Consider the following 23,768-nt stretch of genomic DNA (forward strand, 5'->3'; position numbering starts at 1 on the left):
AAGCCACACTTGCTTCTAAGGCTACAACTGGATCCTTCTGTCAAAACCAAATCAGCAGCACGGAGGTGCATGGCTATGTACAACACACTCAGTGAAACAGTCCACAGGTCTGACTCACAAATGAAACAATTTTGACTAATGTAAAAAAAGAACATGTTTTCAGTAACGAATCCCCCTCAGGACTTGATTTGGGAGGCAAACTGTCCAGCTTCTACCTTTAAATGATAGACAAATGAGAACAGAGGAGAGAGCGAATGTTAAGATTCAGGCAGAGGTGTGAAAAATAAAGGAGAAAGTCGTCTTTCAGAGCCAAGTTTATCTCCTACTCCGCCCTGAGTAGTCAGCCAAGAGCTGATAGAGGGCTTTCTCCTAAAGTAGGTAGAAAAAAATCCCCACCAGCTGGGGGTTGCCAGGCAACCTGCCACATTTTACTAAAGCAGGAGCAGTGAGAATCCCCAGCGGGCAGCTGGAATGCTGCGTAATGCCTTCTCCCAAGATCCAGGCGCACACTTGTCCCACAAGCCCACCCTGGGGCAGACGCACACATGGGGAACAGCTATCTGAGTGCAGCCTGAAAGTCACGGACGTGGTGCAAAACTCACTCCAATCTCGGCCCGTTCTTCTCCAGCTCAGGCCAGAGCGCAGCCAGGATTCACTGCTGTCGCCAAAAAAAGCACAGGCAGACCCTGTAACTTGGTTCTCTGCAAGTCTGGACTAAATGCCGTTGGGTTTTTTTTTCGGCTGCACTGTGTGGCTTGCAGGATCTTAGTTCCCTGACCAGGGATTGAACCCAGGCCACGGCAGTAAAAGTGCCGAGTCCTACCCACTGGACTGCCAGGGAACTCCTTGTTGGGATTATTTAAATTAAAAAAAAATTTTTTCTTTTTGAGCAATTCGTGATTTAAAAGATTTTAATACAACTGTAGGAGCAGAAAGGCCCGATGGAATGAGTGTACGCTCTGGGGTTGGAAAGTCCTACCACTGGGCTCCCACTTCACCTCTCTGGGCAACTGTTGCCTTGTCCTTGAGCTGAGGTGCTGTCCAGAGGCCATTTCAGGGAAAGCACCTAGTAAGGTGGAGTTGCAACAGTGTGTGTGCAACAGTGTGTCTGTGTGGAGAAAACCAGCAGGGAGGCTAAAGGTGAAAACCACGTTTAGTCAAAGCTACCCTTGAAAATTCCCTTTGGAGGTGTCATGCCAGCATCCGACGTGGCTGTTTTCCCCTCCAGTGTCAGAGCACTCCGCTGCTTCTCCTCTTGCACACCAGGCTTGCATGTGAGGACCAGGTTACTGAAGACACACGTGGGTGAGCACACTTAATTTCTAATCGGCAGGGGTCACCCGATAGGCGGAACTTGAGAATGGATATTCTCGTGGGAAAAGCAGATCCCTAGCTCCCATTTCATCCCCGACTCACTCACTTTCACTGAGTGGACTGACAAGCAAAACCAGTCTCACTACCGAGAAAATAATTTCCCCAATGAGTACATTTGAATTCATGCAAGTTTAAAAATTTTATGATGCTTCTCTAGTTGCAACCGAGTGAATACATAACCCAGGGCTTTGTGCCCGTCCTCTGAGCGCACAGACCCCAGCTAGTCCTTCTAGATAGGAACATGTTCCAGTCACTTTATGTCACCGCTGATACTTCTCCCAGAGAGAGCGTCTAACACAGCTATTTCTCTCTGCTTCCCAGCAGCCTGGGGCTTGCGATGACTACAAGCCACTGAATAACCATGGCTTGACGTCCCAGAGCATGGATTTTACTGGAGAGCAGGGAGGAAAAGTTAAATAATTAATCTGGTCATTTAAAACATTTTAATATTAAAATAAAATGGATGTATTATAGAGTGGAATTTTTCAAATTTGCGAGGATGGCTTAAATAAAACACGAGACTGCAGAGAAATGCCAACTCGTGCACCCCCCCGCGCTCCCCTCCTCTCTCCCCACTGCACTGCCCCCCCAGGTGCCCTTGAGCATCCTGTCCACTCCCCTTTGGTGTTAGGGGTACTTTGTGGAGTTTAAGAATAGCCTCCTCCCACAGAGGCCCTTTGTAATAAATATTAACTGAATGAACGACCTATTCTTTCTGGTGTAGTGAGAGCACCAAAAGGGAAAAGAAACCCCTGCCTCCTCTTCTTGGCAGCCAGGTGGTAAATGTCATGTTCACCAGTGGTTTACACAAGACAACTCATACTCTCAACGCGCACAAGACACTCACGGACCTGTTAGTTCTTCATGGATAGGAGCAATCCTGGAAAGAGCTGACCGGTGTGAGAAAAGGGTAATGCAGTTATCTGTTTTCTCCTGCGAAGGTGACAGAAATGGATGTACCGTGTATGAGCAAGGAAAGACGAGGGCAGCCTCAGCTGAGAGGGTGTGCTCTCACAGTTCAAATCAATCTGTCTGAAAGGGGTGATAATACCCCTCTTTCTCTGCATACCTGTGGTCATAATGGGAAGGTGGGAATCCTATCCTGTAAGCTCACAGCCTGACCCTCATTCACCTGACAAGTATTTCATGGCCAAAGTGAAGTGGTCATCTTGCCTCCGTCAGCTCATCTACCAAATGATCTGGACCAGGGACTGGGTGAGCTTCGAGCAGCAGAGGCCACCTGCCCCTAGAGCTGCAGTTACCACCTCCTGAGACTACATCCCATGTGGTTACCCGCGCAGGCTCTGCTACCATCACTGTCTAGAGAAAACGGCAATCTGTTGAACGACTTGCCCAAAGTCCTGCAACTAGTATGAGGAGAGGAGCTGGCATTCAGCCCCGAAGCATCTTGCTCACCCTACCAACCAGGAAGAATGATGTCAAGGAAGCGACCAGGCACTCGCCACCTGGTCTGCTAGCTGTTCTCCAAAGCAGGGAACACAGGCGATGGTGTTGGTCCCTTCCATGTGCCATCTTCAGCAGACAGGTCCACTGACTGTCAGTGGGTGTTCTGTCTGAATGAGAGGGCGCACCCTTTGACCTAGTATTCCTCTTTTGGGAAACCAGTCTATGAAAACAATCTGAAATGAGGACTAATTTTTAATGCACAAAGATGTTTAAGGATAAAAAACAGATATATATAAAACCACAAACATAAACCTCCAAAATGTTCAACAGTAGGGGAATAGCTAAATAATTGCACTATTCAAATTCATCAAAAACTACGCTTTTCAGGGGGATAAGAACCAAGCAATAAATAATCAATAAATTCTCTCACTAGTTATTTGGACAAAAGTAACCTGAATGCCTACCTCACAGGCTACATCATTGATTCTTTCAACAAATATTTGCTGATTACCTACTATGTGTCAGGTACTATTTTAGGCATTGAAAATACATTGAGAATAAAAATCTTCGCCCTCCTGGAGGGTGGTTATATGGGTGTGCTCACTTTGAGGTAATTCATTGAGTGATATACTAACGACGCGTGCACTTTTCTATATGTATGTTAAACCTACATTTAAAAGTTAAAAAAAGCCTGGTATCATGGAGTTTATATTCCAGTGGTAGAGTGCAGACACTAAACAAAAAAGTAAAATACATTGTGTATATATAGTGCTATGGAGAAAGAGAAAAGCGGGGAGTGCTGAGATGGGAGTTGCAATTTTAAATAAAGTGGTCAGGGAAAGCCTTACTGATAGGATTGCCAAATAAAAACAGAGGACACCAAGTTAAAGTTGAATTTCAGATAAGCAACAAATCATTTTTTAGTATAAGTACATTCCATACAATATTTGGGCCATGCTTAGTTTAGGCAAAATCTGGCAACCCTACTTACTGATAAGATGGCATTTGAGCAAAACTCATTCCTAGTGGATTTAATACTTAATGCTTCTAAATAGGACACCAAAGGCAAAAACTATAAAAGAATAAATTGATAGTTGTTACTACGATAATATGTAAAGCTTTGTGGTAGCAAAATAGACTATATTAAGATGTATACAACAAACTGGAACAAATATTTGCAAAATACATAACTCAGCATTAGTCTCTCTAAGCTTCAATTTCTTCTGTAAAATGAAGGAGGAAGATGGTACCTGCATTTCATAAAATCGTTATGAAGATTTCAGAACAGTGTCTAGTAGCTAATAACTAACAGCTTACTAAATGTTAGAAATGAATAATCATCATAATAAAAGTGTACTCACAAATCAATAAGAAAAGTACACAACACACAAAATGAGAAGAACCAATTAAACTTCTCAAAATAATTCTAGTGTGCACTCTGAAGAACATAAACTAAAATCTGAATGGCATCCTTGCACAAGTATTACCCGTAGAATACTTGTTAATACAAAGTGAGAGAGCTACAATGGAGATTTCTGAGGCCACCATTTAACAAAATTATCAAACAAAACATCAGTAATAATGGAACAAATAGACAGTGTGTGTCCCTCAGTGTGACGTGCTAAGAGGACATCACCTATGTAGCCCTCCTGTCAGACACGTGTAATCCCAGGAGACAGACAAACCCGAATCGAAGGATACCACAAAACAACACCTGGTCTGAACTCTTCAGAAAGTGTTAATGCTGTATAAAAAACAAAAACAGGCTGGGGAACTGTTCTAGATTAAAGGAGATTAAAGAGCTTTGATGACTCCACTAACTTCGAAGATGAAGGAAGGGGACCAGAAGCCAAAGAATGCGGGTGGCCTCAAGAAGGTGGAGAAAAAGCAAAAAAATGGATTCCCCCCTCGAGCCTCTAGAAGGAACACAGCTTTGCTGACACCTTGATCTTAGCCAAGTGAAACCCATTTTGGACTTTTGCCCTCCAACTGTAAGATACTCCAACTAAACTGTAAGATAATCAGTTTGTGTTGTTTTAAGCTACCAAGTTTTTGGTAATTTGTCACAGCAGCAGCGGAAAACTAATACCAGGGTTTGCTTTTGTTTTTTTACAACCTGTAGAAGTTAGATTGTAGAAAATTGAGAGAAATACAAATGCTTCCTGTCCATAGTTATGCAAATGATTTCTGTTCACAGGACTGTAAAAATACATTGTCTAGCGTGTTAAGTTCTCATTTGAATTGCTTTTAACATCTTATTAGTTTTTTCATTAATTAATGAGTTGAATAAAATCTTTGACACTTGTTTAAAAAAAGAGAATTATGATGACTAAATGCAATACATGATTTTGACTTGATCTTGGATCAAAAAATAAAATAAAAAACTGTAAGAGACAGTGTTGAGACATTTGGAGAAATTTTATTATGGCCTAAACATTAGATCATATCAATATCATAAATCTACCTTAATAAAAATAATAATAATACATATATACGTGCTTATATATATATATATATATATATATATATATATAATGTATGCGTGTGTGTGTATAGGTGCAGAATGAGGGGGAGATAAAGCAAATGTAACAAATGCTGCCGTCTTACCTATAGGGTTATAGGTTTAAAAGTTTTCAAAGTAAAAAGTTAGAGAAAATATCAAAAATAAAATGAAAAGAATTGCTGATAAGAACAGTTTTAAAAAGATAAATACCTAACACTGGACGGATTATAAACTGATATAACCTTTATACAGGGCAACCTGACAATATATGAGAAATTCTAATTTTTAAACTTCTTTTTTTAAACCAATTCTCTGGCTCTATCATGTTATAGACAGAGGCCAAGTGAAATTCCAGAGATTTTATAATTTTGTATTTGCAGTTCCTCCTTTCGCACAAAATTCTTCTGCCCAAAGAGGTTTGAGAGTGTTGTTAAAATTAAACAATGCATTAAAAATGAAAAATCACCTAAAAATTCTATAATAAGAATATTATTGAGTAAATTATGGTATATCAACTTGATGGTTTATTTAACTAATGCAACCAGTTAAAATTTTTTCGTAGAGTTTGTAGGGGAGCAAAATTTGCCACCCCAAAATGTGTCTATTTAGCATGAGGATTATTTTAAGCTGATTATTTTTAAGAAACAGAACCCTTAGGAAGTCTTTGTTTTTAACCCCTTCTCCTCCTTTAACTGCCTAAAAGAATTTGGATAAAGGGCCTGATCTAGAAGGAGCACTACCGCCAGAGATGTCTGCAAAGATATGGGCAAAGTGAGGTTGGGGGAACTCGGCAGGGCCTGGAGACCACAGTCCTGTCTGTGTCCCACTGTCTCTGCAGGGCCCAGCAAACGTTTGCTTACCAAACATTTATTTTACCATCTCCATGTGAACTGCCTTCCTCCCCCTTTGAAGTCTCAAACCCCTACCCCTTTCTCCTCCTCTCAGAAGGCATATAAGCCTCAACTGCCTAACTTATCCTTGGGTCTCATGTTTCTTACAGAGCCTCTAGTATGTACGTAATTAAGTTTGTTTTTCTCCTGCTAATCTGTCTCGTGTCAATTTAATTCTTAGACCAGCGGGAAGAACCTAGAAAGGGTAGAGGGAAACTGTTTCCTTCCCCAACAAGCTTAAATAACTTGAGAAAACTTCTCAACAACTATTATTAAAAACAGAAAAAATTAAAGCATGCACAATTATACCCACATAAAATAAAGAGGCAAAATACTAAAAAAAAAAAACAAAAAAAAAAACCAACAGAATGTTATGATGATTATTTCTAGGTGATTTTATTTCATTTGTGTGTATGTTTCTCTCCAATTTTCTGTAATGAACATGTATTCATTTCATTTTTTAAAATACTTTTTAAAAATAAAAGACAAAAAATTTGGCATTCTTAGACTTGCAACACAGTGGAATATTTTTGTTACTGTAGTTACCCGATTAGACAATCTGAAAGCTGAGTGCAGGGAACACAGGCTCCTAGTCCCATAGTGCTGTGTCCTCTGTAATAACTAAGAGAGCCCTTAGTTAAAAAGAAAACTTTTTAACTGACCGTGGGATAGCAAAGTTTTTGATAATTACAGAGGAAGGTTATGAGCTATGAATATGTTTACACATACTATTATTTTCTTTAACATCTTTACTGAAGTATAATTGCTTTACAATGGTGTGTTAGTTTCTCCTTTATAACAAAGTGAATCAGCTATACATATACATATATCCCCGTATCTCCTCCCTCTTGTGTCTCCCTCCCACCCTCCCTATCCCACCCCTCTAGGTGGTCACAAAGCACCGAGCTGATCTCCTTGTGCTAACGCATACTATTATTAATACGCTGAAAATGTTATACTCAAAAGGCTTGATTCGATGCCAGCAAAGACCAAATAAATTTTCTTTGAGACAGAGCAGTCTCAATATTTTATTTAATTAATTTGGTGTTTGGCTATAGCTCAACCTCAAAAATCTTAATCTAGGCTGAACCAAAATTCCACAATTCATTTCATTTTTAACTACAGGCTTAAGAGAACAGTTATCACAAACTAAATGAAAATCTCGATATCATTTCTGAATGTAGGCAAGTCAACATCTTAAGCTGACAACTTTCAACGTTCGACAGAATTTTAAAATTATGCTTGAAAGTAAACTGTTCTGAGAATAATAAAATTATTCTGAGAATCCAGAAGGTAAAATTTTTAAAAGGCAAAATTTTCAAAGAATAAGCTAAATTATAAATAAATAAAATTATTCTGAAATAATTAAGTAAAATTATTCTGAGAAATAAAATAATCCACTTAGAAGACTTCACATACCTGGAATGACCTCTCAAGACAGCCATCTCCATTGAGAAAGGAACCTCTCCTACAAGACTACAATCTGACAAAGATATGTAAACAACCTATCGATCTGCTTATTTGACCTTACTGATCAGCCCCTGATGTGGCTTCCAGACAAGGTCCCCACCGCATGGATGGGCACTCCAACTTGTAGCCTGCATCTTAGAATACTCAGTCAGCTGGCCCTGCTCCCTCACAGAAAGCACAAACAGTGCACTTAAGAGTTACTGAATTGAGGGTGGAGAGAAGGGGAAGACCGAGCTTAATTCAATAAATATGACTTTCTGCATGATTGTTTAGTAATTTTTTCTTTGGCTATAAGTAAACAGATTATTTTAAAATGTTGTCATAAATGACAAAACAGTGTAATTACCAATACTTGTTTAAAAATTTTATTGAAATATAGTTGATTTACAATGTTGTGTTAATTTCTGCTGTACAGCAAAATGATTCAATTATACACAGATATACATTCTTTTTCATATTCTTTTCCATTATGGTTTATCACAGGATACTGAATATAGTTCCCTGTGCTATACAGTAGGACCTTGTTGTTTATTCATCCTATATATAACAGTTCGCATCTGCTAATCCCAAACTCCCAATCCTTCCTTCCCACTGCACCCCCCACCCAAACCAGCCCCGGCAACCACAAGTCTGTTCTCTATGTCTGTGAGTCTGTTTCTGTTTCATAGATATGTTCATTTGTGTCGCATTTTAGATTCCATATATAAGTGATATCATGATATTTGTCTTTCTCTTTCTGACTTACTTCGCTTAGCATAATAATCTCTAGATCCATCCATGTTACTGCAAATGGCATTATTTCATTCTTTTTTATGGCTAATATTCCACCATATATATGTACCACATCTTTATCTATTCACCTATTGATGGCCATTTAGGTTGTTTCCATGTCTTGGCCACTGTAAATAGTGCTGCTATGAACACAGGGGTGCATGTATCTTTTCGGATTATAGTTTTGTCTGGGTATATGCCCAGGAGTGGGATTGCTGGATCATATGGCAACTCTATTTTTAGTTTTTTGAGGAACCTCCATACTGTTTTCCATTCCAATATGTTTTCTTATGAAGAGATATTTGGGGGATCAAAATGTTAAACACTATACCCCATCCATCACTTAAGAGAGCTATCAAATGTATAACAAATAATAAAGATAAACTAATATCATCATCATTATTGTTTAAAACCCACAAATATGAAGCTCAAATACTTGGTCAAATATCACCAACATCTAAGAGCATATGAAAAGCGTTTTTATATGTAATATTAACACAAGTGTTAGGGCAAAATGTATTAAATCACAGAGATTTTTATAGCTGGAGCAAAAAAAAAAAAAAAGCCTACAGAAGCAACTGTTTCAGGTAGAATCCTGCTGCATAGGAAGAAGTGCATTTCCCAACCCTTGGGGGAGGGTGTAAATATTTTTCTATTCTTGAAGGAATAAACATTTTGGCATCGCATTTCTTTAGTAAAGAAGGAAGAACATGGTTAAATGTCCTTGTTACTTCTAGTCCCTAAGAAATGGGTTTCACAGCTCACCAGAGTTGAGATATACAACTTATCGTGCTAACATATTCCTCACAGTTTTCTTTCAGAGGAGTTTAAATCCTCACCCAGAGCCAACAGACAAACAAAAACACCCCAACAAAACAATGACCAAAACAACTGGTGGAAACATTACTCTTCAGAAAAGATTCCCAGACACCCAGCAATTAAATTTAACCTGCTCAGCGCTGCTGCAGGCTTTTCAAGCATCTCTGCAGCTGAAGACTCTACCCACAGGGGAGAACACACGGCAGAGGGTTGAAAGAATATGTTCATTTGTGAGGAAAAGGAAAAGGTCAGGGCCATTTCCAAAGTATGGGGTAATGAGTTTCACCAAACAAATTTCAACAAAGGCTGCAGGAAAACCAAGTGAAACAACATATCCTCCTAAAGCTGTAAACTGCCATCCAGGGTAGCTTTTTAAATCAATACATATGCAATAGCCAACTTAACCAGTACTGTATTTTTCTAACATTTTCACAAATTCTTGAAAAAAATGAAGGCTGGGAAAATGATCTACTTAGAGATAATTAAGTGCCTGTATAGAACCACAAATTATGTAGGTTTTATAAAAATTCACTTTTTTAAAGCACAAAAAGAAAGATTAATCTGTATGATATGAAGATGATCAAGGCCTTAAAGAGAAAAGAAACAGCTGCTTAATCAAAATGACAAATAAGGAAACCCAAACCTTGAGCTGGACTTAGTTTCTTAATTTGTCATTCTGCTTTTCCAAAGACCATACCAGGTCACTGCGTTTTAAACCCAGGTCTTCACTGACAACCACAGAAGCACACAGCAGCAGACCACCTAGCTACCACCATCTTGGCACACGGTGTTCTGACTTGCTATGCAGACAATGCTTATCTTCTAGCCAAGCTTGCTCTTCTGCTGTGCTAAACCAGGAAGGAGGAGAGACAGAAGAAATCTACACAGAGAGCAGAAAATGTAGAAAAGAACTGAACCACAGAGGGGGAAAAAAAAATTCACCAATGTCAAAAGTTCTGAATGCCACCCAATCATGGGGTTGCTCAATAAAGGTAGTTTCTGGAGGGAATTCCCTGGCAGTCCAATGGTTAGGACTCTGCACTTCCGCTGCAGGGGTGCCGGGTTCAACCCCTGGTTGGGGAACTGAGATCCCGCAAGCCGCTCGGTGTGGCCAAGGGGGGTGGGGGGGAAAGGCAGTTTCTGGATCATTTCCCCTTCTTACGGGTCCCAAGAACACACAGAAATCAGATGACAAGTTCTTAACTCTTCTATTATCGTCAATCTATACAAGTATTTCCTGTCAATTGTACATTAGTCTTCCCTTATTTAAAAAAATAAAACAAAATTAAAAATTCACTGCTAGCTCAAACCCTAAAAGCACACAGCTTGCTTATCTCCATGAGTTGACACAGGATGATAAGTCCAAGGTTCCGTTATCTGTTAAAGGTCAAGGATGAAACAGCTTGGCCTGTTCTAGGGACGCAGCCTATACCCCACACCCCTAACGCCCTGCTCAGAAGTGAATGCCGTTGTTCACAAAGGAGAGGGAAAGAGAGTCCAGACACATTAACAGAAATCCACTCCAACTGCTGAGAAAACCCCAAGCCACATCCTATTTGATGGCTCATTAAAAAAGGAAAAAATTACTTGGGAAGTGCTCAAGCAGCAGACAAATTCCACCACTAGTCAGAGAGGGAAGCTAATAATACATCACACATAACGTAAGTTTGAATCACCACGCTGAAATCATGACAAAACTATGAGACGAGATATCTTTGGCTCTCTTCTGCCTCCTGAATTATTAGGCTTAACAGATTCAAGTTGAGATCCATGTACTTAGAGGGTTAAGCGCATCTAGAAAGTAATTCCGAAAAGCCTTTAAGAGCTAAAAATAAGTGATTTTTCTTTTCTCCTCCTGGAAGGCATAAGTTAAAAAGCCACTAATTGTGTATAAAACACAGTAAGGCAAATAACATTATCTTCCACGCTAGAGGTAGAGCTGCCATGGAGTGGAGCACTTCCTAAGCGCCAGGCCTGCACCAAGTGTGGTACCAACCATCCTCTCATTCAGCCTCATCCATCCTGGGAGGCCGGCAAATGGGGCCTCCGTGAGGAGGAGGCTTGCTGACTCGCTACAGATGGATGAGCAAAGGACTATTTCAGCTTCGTTTTCCACAGGAGGAAAGCTAGGCTCAGAGAAGTCGGGATAAGCAACTGGCCAACACCGGTGAAGCGTGTGAAGGACCAGGCCCCGGAAATCAAAGTGAGGCCACAGCACACCAGACAGGCCTGCTCTCTGCACTCTGCCTTACGGTCTCTGATATCTCTTTTTATCCATACGCTTCTACAAAACTTTACCTTTCCAGGTGAAACTAACAATAAAAGCAGTCATCTTGCTCATTTTAAAGAGTTTTTTTTCTTTCCTTTTTTTTTTTTCTTATAACTAAAATAAATGCTTCTTTTCCAGGACCACCTAAAACATACTTTCAGAACTTCAGCAAATATACTATTAAAAATAAAAATATTACAGAACTGTAACCTTGTTAATAAATAATACAAATATGGACTATTTATTATATATATTCATTTTATCTGCGGTCTCTCAAAATCACTATGAGGGAGCCATTTGTAGGTCATGACAAATGGGTCCCATCATTAATCATTCTAGTTCCCTGCTGGATATCCTGTAAAATCCTGTATATACCATATATACTGTGATACACCACACTGTCTTGAGTTATGACCCAGCCTATGTGGCTGTGACTGGTACTACTGTTTAGGCAGCTCACTAAGAACAAAATCTGTAACTTGGCCTAAGGCCCTGCTTGATGGGGCCCTGCCCAGCTGCCCAGCTGCCCGGGCACCTCTCCCCCACTCCCTCACAGCGCTGGCCTTGCTCCCTCTGGCTGATAAGCCTTTGAAAAAGGTGCTGCGGCTGCCTAGACTGCTCCCCACCACAAAGCTCACACTCACTGCTCCTTCACTTGTTAGCTCAAAACTCTCTTTCTCAGGGAAGCCTCCCCTAGACTAGCTCTGTTTCTCCTGTTCTGTCCTCTCATCTAGCACTTTCCACACTTTATTAGACTAATTTCTGCCTCTCCCACTAGACTCCAAACTCCACGGGGGTGGGGTATGTGTTGCTCACCCCCTGCGTCCTCAGCACCCAGCATATATGCACTAATTTGATAAACTGCTGAGAGCCTTGTGTGTGTCAGGAACCGTTGTAGGCACTGGGGATCTATCATGGACCTCTGATTCTAATAAGGGGAAACAGACATGAGGAAGTGCACAAACTAAATGAAAAATCAAACAACCACAGTGCTTTGGAGAACAGTAAGGCAAGAAATAGGGGGAGGTGTGGAAGAGTTACTTTCAAATGGAATGGTAAGGCAAAGAAATGTGGGGCAATGATGTGACAGAGGTGAGGTGAGGGAGTGTGAATCACTGAATATGTGGGGAAAGATCATTCCAAGTGGGGGAAGCAGCTTGTGAAAAGGCCTGCAGCAGGAGTATGCCTGGAATGAGCAGGCATGTAGTGGGCACTTGATAATGATGTTTTGTATAAATGAGACGGCACAGAAAAGCTACATAAGATCAAGCTGTTAATGATCACAGATGCCAAGGGGAAGCTAAGTTTTCATCATATAACTTCTCTGTTGGTAATAAAACACCATGTGGTCCACAGAACAAACACAGAAAAGCATCTTTACAAATTCCCCAGATCAACACTTACCTGTTCCTTACTGTCTCCTCAAACCAAACTTGCCTTTGTTATCGTGTTGGCCAAATTCTAAAACATATACTTGCTCCTGTCTCTCACAGTTCAGCCATAAGCAGCTCATACAAAACTTGAACCTAAGTACTTGGAGATGTTAACTTCCTTTTTAAACCAATGTCCCCAATACAAACATGAACTGGCTTTAACCCATCTCAGGTAGCAAATTCTATGGTGTGTTTCATTGCCGTTAAATCACTAGGACTGACAAGTGAACTCAAATACATATACATGAAAATATTTTATTGCCAACATAATGTTTCTCCAGAGGTTTTAATAGTCTAAAAAAAAAAACAGTCAAAATGAGTAACAGAAAAGGATTGTGTTCAAATCCCATAGGAAGTTATTAAAAAAGAAGCAAAAAAATTATCCCTATGGCCAACGAAAGCATGCCAGAAAGACATGCCTACAAAGGGGATGAAAGCTGTGCCTAATATTTTGAAATAAACTGTAAAAATTTAAGAGAATGATATAATACATGTGAGAACAAAATCAGAACTAGAAATACTCAGAAATGAGGGGACGGTACTCAAGAAAACATGAGAACTCAAGAAAGAATTCGATATGAAAGAAATCATTTTATAAATGCAGACTAAATTAGAAAGAATACAAGAATGAATAGATGCAACATGCCTTAAGAGACAAAGATGATGAAAAAGAGGAAAAATTTTAAACCAAAAAGAAACAAAGAGGTTAAAAATGATTAGAAACTAAGTGACAGAAGACAAGCAAAGAAGATTCAAACAGATACAATAGCAGTTCTCATGGACAAAAACAAAAGCAATGAATAGAACAATACTGAAAGTTAAAATTCATGACAGGGCTTCCCTGCTGGCGCAGTGGTTAAGAATCTGCCTGCCAATGCAGGGGACGTGGGTTCGAGCCCTGGTCCGGGAAGATCCCACATGCCGCGGAGCAACTAAGCCTGTGTGCCACAGCTACTGAGCCTGCACTCTAGAGCACGCAAGCCACAACTACGGAGCCCGTTAGCCACAACTACTGAGCCCGTGCGCCTACAGCCCGTGCTCCTCAACAAGAGAAGCCACAGCAATGAGAAGCCCACGCACTGCAACAAAGAGTAGCCCCTGCTCACCACAACTAGAGAAAGCCTGTGTGCAGGCAGCAATGAAGACACAACACAGCCAAAAATAAAAATAAATAAATAAATTTATAAAAATAAATTTCATGACATGACAACTTTGCTGAGGTAACCAAAAAAACAAAAAAACAACAAAAAAGGCAATACTGCACACTGAAAGGACACACCACATACCTGGGAAAACTGATTCAAAACAACCAGCCTGAAGACATATCCTAGTAAAACTAGTAGACTTTAAAGCAAAAAATCTTTGGGGCATCCGTTCAAAAAGAGCAAGTCATTTAGAAGGGAAAAAAGTCAGACTGCCTTTGAGAGAAGCACTTCAAGCCAGAAGAAAATGGAATATCATATGTAAAATACTCAAAGAGGGCTTCCCCGGTGGCGCAGTGGTTAAGAATCTGCCTGCCAATGCAGATTGAGCGCTGGTCTGGGAAGATCCCACATGCCACGGAGCAACTAAGCCTGTGCGCCACAACTACTGAGCCTGCGCTCTAGAGCCTGCGAGCCACAAGTACTGAGTCCGCATGCTACAACTACTGAAGCCCGCACGCCTAGAGCCCATGCTCTGCAACAAGAGAAGCCACTGCAATGAGAAGCCTGTGCACCACAACGAACAGTAGCCCCCGCTCGCCGTAACTAGAGAAAGCCCGCATGCAGCAAAGATGATCCAACGCAGCCAAAAAAAATAATAAATACATAAATAAATTTATTTATGTATTTATTTTAAAAAAAAGAAAATAAGAATTCCAGAAGCATTCTTCCCATGACTTCCTAAAACATGTACTAGAGAAAAAGCTTCAGACAACCAAACCAGCTGAAGAAACATCATTATAAGTACTGATAGTGAGCATTAAATATATATTTACCTGTAAGACTAACACTAAATGATGGTTATAAGGGATAGAGTATAGTGCATATGGCTGATGGCTCTGACAATGTAGATATTAAAAGAGAAAACATAAGAATAAGGGAGGCATACAAGAAGAGTAGAATGTGCTGCCTTCTTTATAGTTAGTAATGGCGAGTAAAAGGGTATTTCCTCAAATCAGATGCAGAGGAGAGGGAAGGCAAGGAAAGTAAGAGATTATTAGCTAATTTCAGTATTGCTCATATTGGTAGGGAACCAATAAATAATGACTACAAATAGACGAGATTAAAATATTATATAATGTTAGTTGTGGCAGACTGCAAAATGGCCAAAAATTCTTCCTTCTTTTTGTGTACATCCTTTGCAGTGTGACTTTTCTGCTCTTCCCATCAAGAGGTGCAGTGAGTTTACTGCTCCCCTTGAATCTCAGATTGACATGGGACCTGCTTTGGCCAAAGGTGTTTTAACAAGCACAATGCAAACAGAGGGAACTTATGGACAGTGAAAAGGGGCATGGCTAAGGTATTACATAATGGCATTAGAATATGGTAGCCCTCAGGACAGAAATGTTAAATTGCTCTTTAAAAAAAAAAAACCCACAAAAACAATAAGCAAAACTTGAAAAAACATACTAAAGTGGAGAGAGAATAAATAAAACAGACATACAGAGAAAAACTATCCATATAAAAGACTTTTATACCTACATATATACTATAAAACAATGACAGAACCAAGGCCAAGCATTATCGGTTATATGAATAAATTTAAATGGGCTTAAACTCACCTATTAAAAGAAAAAAACTGATTGGTTAGCAAAGCAAAATCCAATTCTGTGCTGTATTATTGTGGTACTACTGTGATGTTATCTCCCAGATATCTTGGTAAATTAAAAAAGCAAAGTTGAAAAAAAAAGCAAATATAGATTACAATTTATCTAAGAAATAGAAGAATATAAATATGTCTACTTACCTGTTTATATTAAGAAAAACAAACAATGGAAGGATAAAGCACACACTTTTAAAAATAGTTACTTATAAGGGGAGGGAGAGAACAGGGTGGAGGAGACTGGGATAAAAACTAGACTTTTCTGAATACAGTATATCTTCTTTTTTAAATTTGACTTTGGAACCATGACAATATTTTAAATAATTACAAAATAATTGTATTTTGTAATTGTATTAAAAGAGATCCCTAAGAACTAAAAAGAAAACAAATGAGCCTAAATGTATCCAGCTTGGGGCATAAACTCACAGAGAGGGAACTAATCCAAAAGGCTTTAAAACAGCTATCAGACTGTACATCCCTCAAGGGCAACAGCTCAAGCCAAACAGAACTGCAAAAGTCTGAACTGTTCTGTATCACACTGGTAGTGATTGCACTGGTTGGTTATTCCAAGACTGCTGGGTATATACCATGAGATAAAACAGATGAATAATTATATGATACTTTACTGCCACCCTTCCCAGTATCACTGAGAACCAGGATTCTTGGTATAGGAGAAAGAAGATATATGTAAGACCAAAGAGGTTAAGTAAAAAAACTTCAGTCCTGATGCTGAGTCAGAAATGCCAGTTTGAACTCACGATGTACTTTTATCTGAAAGAAAGGAAGATGTTTTTCTTAGCTCTGTCTATTGTAAAGGCTCAAAAACAATGACCAACTCAGCACAATGAGCACTCTGGCACCTTGATTGTGGTCTTGAAATACCATTTTCCATGAAAAGTAACCAGAGCTCCATAGAGGAGTGTTGACTCCAGGCCTGGGGCAGAGCATGTACCAGATGAACCTGGAAGGTCTTGTCTGTCACAGGGCAGGTCAAAAGGACTTGGCCAACCTCAAGAGGCTCTCACTTGCAAAGCTGGGAGAACTGGATCATTAGTAAGGGTTAAAACTGCACCTGGGTGAATTGCATTGTAGGTGTTTATGTGCCATTACGTCCATGAGTTCACAGTGATAGCAAACCAAAATAGCTAACTGACTGGTCACAATTGGACAATTCTAGTAAATCAACTCACTTTTTAAAAGAGCAATAAATGAAAGGAAAGAATCAAACACATATTCTGCTTTTCCTACACCAATTGTAAACCACATATAGCAGATAAGTGAGAGTTCCTCTTTATGAATGTATTCCAACAAATAAAGGAAACAGGAATGCCAGAATTACAGTATCACCCTATTGCAACCTCTAATGAAATAATGGATCTAGGTTAATCATTAACAGCTGTCACATCACAAAACGAGAGATACCAAACACCATAGGCTTCCCGATGGACAAACACAATGACACCTATGAAGGGGTCTTGCATCCTGACCAAATCAAATTTTATTTGGATCAAGCCTCTAGATTTAATAAGTAGTTTACAGGAAACAGGAGGACAGAAGAATATATAAGACAACACAAGGGGATACAATCAGTAAAATCAGGGCTGCAAGAAACTCTACAGGACAAATGACCCTGTTTTTTCAACAAATGAGAGAAAGAGAGCTACAGAATAAGAGACATAATAGACATTTCAACAATCACAGTGTGTGGCCCTTATGTGGATCTTGACTCAAATGGAAAAAGAAAAACTCACGACACTTGTGAGATAATTAGAAATTTTAACAGTAAGTGAATATTTGATGATGTTAAAGATTTATTTTTTTTAAAAGCAGTAATAGCATTGTGGCTATGTTTTTTTAAAAAAAGAATTTGTCTTTGAGAGATACACTAAGAACCAGTGAATATGATATGGTGTCTATAATATGCTTCAAAATAAAACAAAAAGGGAGAGAGTAGGTATTGGTGGACATGAAATAGGACTGGCTATAATAGTACCTGAAAGGGGAGGGGGTGAGTACCCAGAAGGATTCATTATATTCTTCCATCTTTCCTGTGTATCTTTAACAGTTTTCCTCAATAAAAAATTCAACCAAACCAACAACTGGACTGCAGGAGCCTCTCCCCTCCCCACACCCCTCAGAGAGCCAACGTGAGTTTACCATGGCCCGAGACTCACCATTGTATTCCCCTGTCTGGTGACTATGCCACAATGGGTTACCCTCTGGTTTCCTAGCCTGGCTCCCCAAACGGCTTAATGAAGGTAAAAGATTTAACATAAATTCATTTCCACTTCCGTTGCTTTTCCAGCTCTCTCAAGCTGCTATAACAACACACTTTGACGAACCTAAATATCCCCTTTTCTTTTTCATATGGAAAACAAAGTAAAATAGAACATTTGACATGCCATAGACCAAATTCCTCTATTTTTTCCCCCAAACTCCTAATTTATCTGCCCCCCTTCTTCCCGTCCCCCCTACCCCCACTATCCCCTTTGGTAACCATAAATCTTTCTATGTCTGTGAGTCTACTTCTGTTTTGTAAATAAGTTCATTTATATAATTTTTTTTAGATTCCACATGTAAGTGATACCATATTGATATCACTTATATGTCAAATTCCTCTAATTTTATTTTTCTGGGATAATTAAGATGAGGTCTAAGCATAAGCTAAGACATCTCGACCAGAATTTGGCCCCTTTGGAACTTTCACTCTCATGGAGAGAAGGAGTTCAAACAATAAACAGAGCAAAGGTATCCCCAAACTCAAGATTTTGTGGCTGTTCTCTGAAAGCAAACCAGGGTTGCCAAAAAATTCAATGAACCACAGGTCCCATCCCCCTGCCCCCAATCCTCCAGCCTGGCAAACATCTGACACGTGGTATAATCTGGATGGAGTCACGCATCAGTAAATGAACACAAGACACCACACCAATCAGTTCACACCAACAGAGAAATGTGGCTGCTTTCCACTTGGAATACGTGTTAAATAATACAAAAGAGCTAAGTCCAAGGTAAAAGTAGTCCCCCAGGTAAGGACAAGAAAGGCCTGGGGCTTCCCTGGTGGCGCAGTGGTTGAGAATCTGCCTGCCGATGCAGGGGACACGGGTTCGAGCCCTGGTCCGGGAAGATCCCACATGCCGCGGAGCAACTAGGCCCGTGAGCCACAACTACTGAGCCTGCGCGTCTGGAGCCTGTGCTCCGCAACAAGAGAGGCCGCGACAGTGAGAGGCTCACGCACCGCGATGAAAAGTGGCCCCCGCTCGCCGCAACTAGAGAAAGCCCTCGCACAGAAACGAAGACCCAACACGGCCAAAAAAAAAAAAAAAAAAGAAAGGCCTAACACCAACATTACAGAAAGATCTTCAGCCACAGACGGGTGGGGCAGGGTGCCGAGCCCGGTGCAGAAACGCAGAGCCTCCTCCCACCAGAACTGCAGGGAGCACTCAAGAAAGGAAACCAAGACTTTTTTTCTTTTTTTTTTAACGTACAGCTGAGCTTAAAGGGAAGAAAAAGAAATCCTCAGGTGTCAGAAATGAGCGAGAATGAGCGAGAACTTGAAGCCAGGGGTTAAGAGCAAGAGCGGGCTGGGGCAGCCCCAGGGAGGATGAGACCTGGGCACAGGCCCCAACAGCCAGAAGCCAGAGACTCAGACACGGTTTCAGGCCCGTGTGGGGCAAGAAGCAGGACTGAGGGCCCTGCACAGAGCTGGGCACATAAAAGAGACTCACCAACTGGCCTGGAGATGTGGCAACCAAGTCTGTCCCTGCCTAAGGCCGTGGGTGGGAAGAGAAAAGTCTGTAAGAGAAATCACACCTCAAGCCTGCTCCACAAGGGGGTGTTAAGAACAAAGAAGCAAGCATGGTGAATAGCAAAGATAACTTGACCAAATTCACCATCTAAAAGACAGAGATTCTCTGATTGAAGAAAAGCAAGTGTGCACCTATTTGCTATTCACAAAAGACACATCTAAAGCGACGCAGAAAGGTTGCAAGTAAGAGGCTAGAAAAGATATGAAACAAATACTAACCAAAAGGGGAAAATTTGGGTCCGATTAAGTTATATCAGACAAAATTGAGTTCAGGGCAACAACAACAACAAACCACTAATTAGAACAATAAGACTAACCTGCCCCAAACCAAAAACTGACAGAATTATAAGCCAACAATTTCAAAACCACAGTAGGGGCTAAAAAAACCCCCCCAAATCCCAATTATAAACTTATAGATCAAGCAAAGGAAAATAATGAGTAAATAAATAAAAGATTAGAATCACATATTCAACAAGCTTGATCTGGACGTATGGAACCCTATACTTCAAGATTGGAAAACTGTACTCTCCTTTCAAACACACTTGGAATATTCATAAAAACTGACCAGGTCACAGAGCAAGACTCAACAAATATCATGGACTATCTTAACCACATTCTCTAACGTGAAGTCATAAAACCAGAAACTCTATGGTGGGGACTGGGGTGCAAAGAAAAATAATCTCCACTTTCTGCCCCTTTCCTCTGAGCACAGAGAATCTACCCTCCCACTAACCCAAACTTAATATTGTATGTGTGTAGGGAGTGAGCTGGCTTAGGAAAAGCTATACATTTCTGGAGAACATGGAATGATTATGCCACTTAATATCAAAGACAGAGTAGTAGCTAACTGCCTGGCCAAACAGAACCTGCTTGACGCTGTGTGCCTCCTAGGAGTGATGCAAGGATTAGGGAGATAAAGGACTAAGTCATTCAGGGGAGCCCAGATACAACACGGTAGTTGATTCTAACCTGTGAGTTTTAGTTAAGTTCTCCTTTTTTTAGCCTAAGAAATTGAAAACATTTCATGAGCTGTTGTTTTCCCAAGGCAACTACCTAGTTATGAATTCTGTTTGGGTTTGTTTTTCCTCATCAGTAAGTAAGTTCTCAAAGAAGAGCTGGGGCCTGAGGGCAAACCAGTATATTATCACACCCTTGGTCCACCCCTAGCAGTTTAGATAATCAAGATTCATTACCAGGTACACTTTCCTGTCCAAACATGAATTATGAAGAAAGATCTTGACTCCTAGGGGCAGCTGTTTGCTGATGCTACTAAATTGCGGCATTAGGAGTATTCGATTTATCAAGATAGAAGACAAAGATCAAGCTCTAACATAATCACTTTTCAAAATACTTGCAAGCATTTAAAAGGGAAGGGAAGGGGACTTCCCTGGTGGCGCAGTGGTTAAGAATCGCCTGCCAATGCAGGGGACATGGGTTCGAGCCCTGGTCCGGGAAGATACCACATGCCACAGAGAAACTAAGCCCGTGTGCCACAACTAATGAGCCTGCGAGCCACAACTACTGAAGCCCACATGCCACAACTACCGAAGCCCGCGCACCTAGAGCCCGTGCTACGCAACAAGAGAAGCCACCGCAATGAGAAGCCCACACACCACATCAAAGAGTAGCCCCTGCTCGCCGCAACTAGGGAAAGCCCGCATGCAGCAACGAAGACCCAACGCAGCCAAAATTAATTAATTAATTTATTTTTTTAAAGTCATTAAAAAAAAAGGTAAGGGAAGGACTAGACTAGGAGGGATAAAGCTCCCTTTACTCGAATTAGAAATCTAATGAAAATTTAGAGGAAAGTCTTTAAATGTACCTAAAATATTTTACTGAAAACATTTTTTTTTTTTTTTTTTTTTTTTTTTAGAAACTATTAGCTCCTGAGTGTTGTTCTTAAATCCTCCTCTAATTTTCTCCACTGGAGTTTCATATATGAATTTGTTTTTTTGTTTTTTTTGTTTTTTTTAATTTTATTTATTTATTTATTGATGGCTGTGTTGGGTCTTCGTTTCTGTGCGAGGGCTTTCTCTAGTTGCGGCAAGCGGGGGCCACTCTTCATCGCGGTGCGCGGGCCTCTCACTATCGCGGCCTCTCTCGTCGCGGAGCACAGGCTCCAGACGCGCAGGCTCAGTAGCTGTGGCTCACGGGCCCAGTTGCTCCGCGGCATGTGGGATCTTCCCAGACCAGGGCTCGAACCCGTGTCCCCTGCATTGGCAGGCGGATTCTCAACCACTGCGCCACCAGGGAAGCCCCTTACTGAAAACATTTTATCTCCACTTAAAAATATAATTTTCCAAACAGTATTCCATTAAAGTGTTTCTGTAGCAATACTAAAAATGACTACGAACTGCCTGTAAAGAGTTCTCTAAGGAGTTAACATCAACAAAATATAGCCATCGGTGCCATTCAGATCCTGCCCCATGGTTTTTATGTGTATATTTCCTCATTCAGAGGCATTAAATCTTTGTATCACCAGATATCATACTAGAATTTTATACATATATATAAAAACTGAAACTCTTACTTTATTTGTACATCAAAACGAATCTCTCCTTTAAATATAGCCCAACACAGTACAAGTACAGGTAATGGGGAGGAAGGAAGATCCTTCCTACATTAATTCTCAGTAATTTCATGAGAAAGAAGAGGATAATTTAAACAACAACAGATTTTTAAGAACAGTCTATGACAGATATTTTCCAGGACAAATATTACTACTACTACTTAAAATATATATATATACGTACACATGGTGGTCTCAAATGAAATTTCCTTGTTTCTGCTTGACTGAAGTTATCCAGAATACTTAGAGATAATCTCACTACGGAATTTCAGTTGAAAGATTTCTCAGAAAACCATGCAGATGAAGTTCCTCTGCCACTCTTACTAAATGTGACCCTCTACAGATGAGGAAGTAAAGGCACCAATGGATAAAGGCTGTTCTCTGCCAAGAAATGAAACAGATGACTCCCGCCCATCTGAAAGATAAGAATGTGTCTGGAAAGTGCAGGAAGCCATGTCTGAAGTTGTCCAAGACCTGTCAGTTTCAGTACTTAATACTGATACAGTCCCGTCAACACAGCGGTCACAGAAGGGGATAAGCCCTATGGGCCAGCGAGGCAGGGCATCCATCGCTCTCAGCCTGATGTAAGGCACACACCCACCCACATGAAAGTCAGAGTGGCCGTGTCTGTGCAACAAGCTCCCAGGCAGGTACGTGAAGGTAGCGATGTGCCAGCCATGCGATCTGCTAGGGCACAGCCTGTCCACCACATCCACTGCCGCCTGTCTTCACTGTCACCCAGCCATGAAGGTGTCCCCATGCCAAATGACTGGTCAGAGCTGCTCAGTGAATTCAGGGATCTGATTAGCCTAACAGATCTAAAAGTGACACTTTCCTTAACTGTGGGCTCCACTTGGGAAAGACTGGACTATGTGTTACGTGTACAGAGGTGAAAAGAAAGACTGCGTAATGGGACGGCAAGTGCCCTTCAACCAAATCTGCTGCACATTGCTTTCTCCAAGTACCTGCCAAAGGCATTAAGTGAATCTTCCATAGCTTTTTACTCTTCTCTCCCATCCCAGGCCCCTTCTCTTCTAAAGGGACCAATATGCAAGTTAAATTCTGCTGAAATGAAGAGGCTGCCAAGGTGAACCACACATCCTGGGTTTTCTCAAACCTCACCACACAACAGAAAAGGTAAGATGGAAATCTACAACGAGAGGATTCATCTGCAGAAATATGGTATCAAGAAAAAGAAGAAATAAAGACAAATCACCTTCAACGAAAGTCAAATTCAACAGCTGTAGGAATTATAGGCACAGATGTTCAACATACAGCCAAATTTAACCACCCTCGATCCTTTAGCCATACAACTGTAATAAGAACAAATGCCCAAAGTCACGATAAACTGAGGAGACGGCTCCTGGTTCTCATCTCACCAAATGAAGCTCCTCGGTCTCCATCCACCTAATTATCCAGCACTTGGAGAAGCCCACCGCCCCTGTGCCAGTTACTGCCCGGGCTGCCCGCTGGGCCAGGCAAGGCTGGGCGCCCTGCAGCAGCCCGTTTCTGCAGCAGTGTTCCTATCCGGCAGGAGCCAGGACTCTCTTGCAGCTCTCCCTGAAAAACAAATAACAAGTAGGCAGCCCACAATCCTTTTGCCTAAGGGCACTGGGTGGAACACCGAGGAGGAGAAATGAAGGCAGAAAGGAA

General features: G+C 40.8%; 1 protein-coding gene and 1 non-coding gene across 4 annotated transcripts in view; both read right to left on the reverse strand.

The window, feature by feature from the left end:
• PARN (poly(A)-specific ribonuclease) overlaps window positions 1-23,768 on the reverse strand; it is a 163,476-nt gene that overhangs the window by 59,864 nt on the left and 79,844 nt on the right. The window lies entirely within an intron of this gene.
• On the reverse strand, window positions 770-841 carry TRNAK-UUU (transfer RNA lysine (anticodon UUU)). Its single transcript has one exon. It is a non-coding gene; the product is annotated as a tRNA-Lys (tRNA).

Source organism: Eschrichtius robustus, chromosome 16 (genome assembly GCF_028021215.1).
Source record: "Eschrichtius robustus isolate mEscRob2 chromosome 16, mEscRob2.pri, whole genome shotgun sequence".
Lineage (NCBI taxonomy): Eukaryota > Metazoa > Chordata > Mammalia > Artiodactyla > Eschrichtiidae > Eschrichtius > Eschrichtius robustus.